Genomic DNA, 5,632 nt, shown 5'->3' with positions numbered 1-5,632 from the left:
TATATATGTAGTATATTCCAGTATGTACTTACACACACACACACACACACACACACACACACACATATATATATACACACATATATACAGTCCACTAACACTCAAAATCCATCTGTTAAGTGGTAAGCTTTTATCCTATATCCTATCTAAGTGAGAGGGATCTTTCTTCCAGATATTGCCCCTTGTGGCTGTTGTTAAAGATGAAAGGCAGAGCTCAGCCTTTCCAAGAATTGCCACACATTTCAGATGCATGGTCCCAGGTCAACTTCTTAGCAGCCTTCCTGACACCTAGTGCTTACTTCACTTGAGTCCGCTGTGCAGCCTGCTTCCAGACCCCAAAAGGACCACCCCCACTCCCCAGCCAGCCCTTTCATTTCTCAAAACCTGGACAGCCCCATTCAGCAGGGATCAAGGGGGCAGCCACAGTGGGCATCTTTTCTCCCCAGGGGACTAATAAGTCCACAAATCTAGGCAAATATTTCTTTGAACATAACAGAAGTCTTGAAACATACAGTTGAGAGCAATGTTGAGAATTGTCTACCTGTGATACCATCAAGTAACATCAGATACTCTGAGTCTGACAACCTGACTACAAACATTTTTCAAAGTCGACTCGGAATGAAATTGCAGTTATATTCAACAGGTTTGGGATCAACATTTTTGTTTTCATTTGTTTTTTCCTCTGTAAGAACCTCAGAATTTTCAATTTTTCTTCTGTCAAAAAACCCAAAATGTGAAAGAACATAGAAAAAAATTGAGGGCTCAATAAAGTCATCTGTACATGACCAACCTTCCAGAAATAGATAGTTCTATCTACTTTCTATCTGATCTATTTTGACAATCTCAGTGTGCCACAAAACTAACAAAAACTTGAAATGCCTCTCAAAGAAAGGATAGCAATATAGTTACTAGCATTCAAGTCTGAGGAATTCTCAGCAGAATTTTTATTAATAATCCAAGTTAACACTTAAGTCTGGAATCCAAAGAGCTTTTCATTCTTCATGCTGCACTGTCCCTAAAATATTGTTTTTAACATAGCCTGCAAGCCACAGCTATCTACATCAGGGTTGACAAGATCGTACTGAAAACCTGACAGTAAAATTTTAACTCTCAACTTCGTTCTTGTGTTCTTCATGAGCGTACCTAACAGTTTTCTCTCCAAAATTCACTTCAACAACAAAAATACAGCAGCAAGGATTACTAGAGGTCTTTTAAGAGAATGTGAACATAAGCACCTTTATCTTCATGCTCTTCTAGGCAATATAAATGACGAAATAATCTTCTTGTCATTTGTGTAACCCATGCAGAATCACAGCTCACCTGCTTAAGACCTGACACTGCAGATATACTTTTTCCAAAACTGCAACAAATTTAATTCAGAATTTCAGCATGTCCTGGGAAATTCTACTCATCTTACTGCTCTTCAAGCAGTCCAAGCTAAATTTGTTTATGATCAGTAAGCCTGCAGGAACTTGGCATTTAGTGCTGGATAGTTTGGAAATTAGAACAATCCATCAGATCTGATCCTTCCAAATTGGACAAAAGCAAATTGCTTATCAATTATAATTAAATTCTCTTTAAATAAAGGAACTGCAGGTATCATCACTGTAATCACTGCTCCCAGACACAGTCTTTTTAGATCAAATTATAATGCATATATATTCCTCTTTTAATCTTGTTCCCACATAGCCTATAACAAGTGCATTTCCATTGGGAATACAAGATGAATTTATCAATTCCTTTAGAAATTTTTAAGTTTTCCCTCAAGCAGAGGGTATTTCCTTCTCAGGAAATTTTAAAATATATTGTAGATCAGTTTTTGACTTGGAACAGCTGTTATGATTTCTTAGTCAATCTACCACCTTCATGCTTACTGTGCTGTTTTGTACACATACATCACTGACTTACCTGCATAACCCATTGAAGCATCCCATGCTGTGTTTCCTTAAAGGCCTGCAAGAAAAGCAGGTGTTCTTTTCAGAAGGCTGAGGATCAGAAGATCTTGTTACAGCTCAAGGGACTGATGAGCCGCTGCTTACTTTAGACATGTTACTTCCTCTCTAGTTACTTCCATCACAAAATATATACAAGCAAGATGCCCTCCTTTGCTCACATCTCACTGGAATTCTATGTTCTCCAGAACAAATGCTGTTTCTGCATTCTGTAACTCAGCATGATCTGTTGGCTTTTATTCTCTCTTGCAGTATAAAGGATAATAGAATTTCATCTGGGAGCTCAGCCACAACTATTACAGTTTCCTGGCCAAACCTGGTGAATTTGACATTTTCACCATTTACAAGCAGCTCGCTGGGTTTTGTTCATGGCTAGATACCTCCATTTCTGCAGATCGCATCCCATCTTCAGGCTGCCCCCTTACCCCTGCCCGCATCCCCTCAGCCAGCATACGGCACAGCGGTGCTCCGCGCTGCCTCCTCGGCCGGCCGTGGTGCCAGCACCTGCTGCTCCTTCCTGGAAGAGGCTTCAAGCTGACCATCTATGCATTTTGAAGAAAACCAATTAACAGGAAGCTGCAAAATGGACTCGTGCACCCATTTAGCAGGCAGCCAGTCACCTTAACGAGCACCCCACCTCCACAGTGCAGCCCACCTGTTCCTCTGCACGTCACCTGCAGCCTGCCCAACCCGGCTGCAGGGAGAACCTCCCATAAGATTTCGTTCCCTCTTTTTCTCCCTGTGACATCGGGAGCGGTCATTTCCGTACTTTTTCTGCTCTGACAATCAGGCAGCAATTCTAGCACACAGGCTGATGCACGGGCAAGTCACAGGTGGGAACCCCTCCAGAATGGCGCTTTGTGATTTGCTAACATCACCTCCGATTAGCAAACAGCACAGCAAAGGGGCAGCCCCGAGAGCCCTTGCAAGTTCGAGAAAACACCGGAACGACCGAGGATTCTGAGGAACGCATGCGCGGGGCTCCCAGCCCTCGATCTCCCCCCAGCCCTCACAGGAGCGCGAGCCGCCAGGTGGCGCCACGGGGCTGCGGCACGCGCCGAGCTGCCGCGCGGGAAGGGCGGGCGTTTAGCGAGGGCGTTTAGCGCGGGCGGGGGGTCGATCAGCTTGCAGGGTACAACTGGGTGACAACCAGCGTCCTACTGCTTTTTCCCCCTCCTTCTTTCTGCAGCAATTTTGAAATGCTGCCACCATGAATAGCGGGGTCTGAAATCTAAACAAGGTCTGACAGCACCATTGCTTCAATACTGTTTTATTACACACAACCAGTATTGTGATCTTACTGCTGTCGTACTGTGTGGTTTTTGTGGTTGCAAGCTATCAGCACCCGCTGCTGCCCTCCCTTTAGCAAGAGTGCTTGTTTCACAACAGCAATCAGGCTGATAAACTAACACATAGTCTTTACCAAGATGCATTCTTTACAGAGTTAGAGAACAAGTTCTGTTCACTTTCTTCTCCAAGAAAAGCTTCTGGAGTTTGGAATTTGCAGAGTAGCACCCAAACAAAAACGACAGCCTTCCCCTCAGCCCTTGGACCACAGCAAGCACCGTCTCACTCCCTTACCAGCAAAGGGAGCTCTTTCACAGCTGAACGGAAGTCGTACAGCTTCCTAGGAAAGTATCTTAACTCCCACTAAGGGGTGAGTGGTGACAGTGCTTTATGGAGAAAACGCTTCATAAAGCCTGTATCAAATCCAGAGCACCCACACATAAAAGACAGACACAGAGTGAAGTTCATATCCATACAGATAGCTGCCAAGGTCTATGAAGGGATTACTGGTGCAGCAATGATGATTAACTGGCAGTGCTGTCAATTAATGTATAAGCAGCAGACATGCACATTAAGAGGTACAGGCTCAGACTTTCTAAACAGTAGCATTTGTCATGGAAATTTGCTGAGACTCACAGTTAATCCATCTTATTTTTCTCTTCCATGCTTGTGTCTTACCTTTTTAATAAAGGTGCTATGGAGAAAATAGGCACAGCATGCTCCTCTGCTAACACGAAGGGTAACAACAGCAGTAAAAAATTAGAGGATACAAGCAGCTTATTCACATATACTGATACTGCACTCTATTCAATTCTGTTAGAATAGTGATGCCCACTTAAGACTGAGATGAGTGAGATGAGCTGCCTGTGGAGGATATCAAAATGCACAGCTGCAAACAATGCCAGACTTCAGCTTCACATAAGCTCTTGAAAACAGTTTGGAAAATAAAGGTATCACTATCACTCCAGAAGCTTTCCTCCCTTCTGAAGAAAGCTTCAGATCCAAAGCTTCCATAGCTTCTAAAGAAACACAAATACAGACCTTCAACCATTTGTAAACCTTGCACAGCAGCACTGAAAATAATCTGCATCTTGCTCAAATGCATATCATACAAACTGCATGTTTATAGCTGTAGATTACTTGCTTCTTTGAACATACTTTTAGCATACAGCAGACCCAGACCAGGGCAATGACATGCCAGACAGAAGTTAGTGTACATGGCTTTAAGAGAACCTTACATACAGTAAGGCAAGCATTACTAGGTCTGTACCTAGTATTTAAAGATACAGAATGAAGAACTTCTACTCATCCATCACATCTTTTATTTTCTAATATCATTGTGATCATCTTTAGGGAAGCTGACGGATAAGAAGTGAGGAACGTACCAACTGCACTTTACGGATTAACAACCACAAAAATAGAAAGCACCTATAGAATCTCTGGGTTTCACAAAACTAGTTTTCATTTATAACACTTGACGCAACGAAGTCAACTGCAACAAGTGAAGAAGCTACATCAGTAAAGTGCTATTTTTGTTAAAAGTGGCTAAAAAGCACAACTACAACAGACTTGAGTATTCGGTGGTTAGATTGTCGATGTCCTCAGGAACTTTCATTTCAGGCTCTGTGTTTTTTGATGAAACTGATGAGCCCATTTGTTGAGCTATCATGAGATGTTACTGCAGCATCTGACTCCAACTCAGGCTCAATTTTCTTGGCAAGCTGTTTTCCAAGCTCAACTCTGCGTTCATAAAAACAGAAGAACAGAGAGGAAAAACAATTAGTGCAAACAATATAAAGCATATTAAAAGATGTGCCAGTAGAGAGTACCATGGCAGTCAAAAAAAAAGTGTTCATGAGTCACTGAACAAATGATTTAACCAAGTGCCATTCACAAACAGCTGAAGTTCTCATAAGTACAGCTGCCTAGCTGAACACACAGCTCAAGTTACAAGATACTTAGAAAGAAAGCTTTGTTTTGCAGTCTGTGCTGTTTTCCCCTTCAGAACTCATCTGAATTATGCAGCCAGCTCCAAAGCAGAAGGTATTCACCTTGCTCCTGTTCAGTATTCAACACATCACTCAAAACACTCATTTGTAGCACTAAAACAATAAACAGCTGAGCTTTAGGACTGAAAGCTTTCTTCAGGACTATCCCAGTGAGTTAAGAAACAAGAATCTTCTAACTGCTCCAAGAAAGGAAATTGTTCTACAGCATATTTTGTTTGTTCTCCCCACATTCTCTATTTAGTTTAGATTCCATTATAGATTTTTCTAATATTGTTGAAAAAGGTCTTTTTATTTATACCTCACTCTGAATTTCAGATTCTACAGCAGATACAGCTTTTACGAGACAGTTTCCAGTTCCTGCTACACTGTTTAAGGTAAAAAAAA

Source organism: Meleagris gallopavo, chromosome 13 (genome assembly GCF_000146605.3).
Source record: "Meleagris gallopavo isolate NT-WF06-2002-E0010 breed Aviagen turkey brand Nicholas breeding stock chromosome 13, Turkey_5.1, whole genome shotgun sequence".
NCBI classification, from domain to species: domain Eukaryota; kingdom Metazoa; phylum Chordata; class Aves; order Galliformes; family Phasianidae; genus Meleagris; species Meleagris gallopavo.
This window is presented reverse-complemented; position numbering follows the sequence as displayed.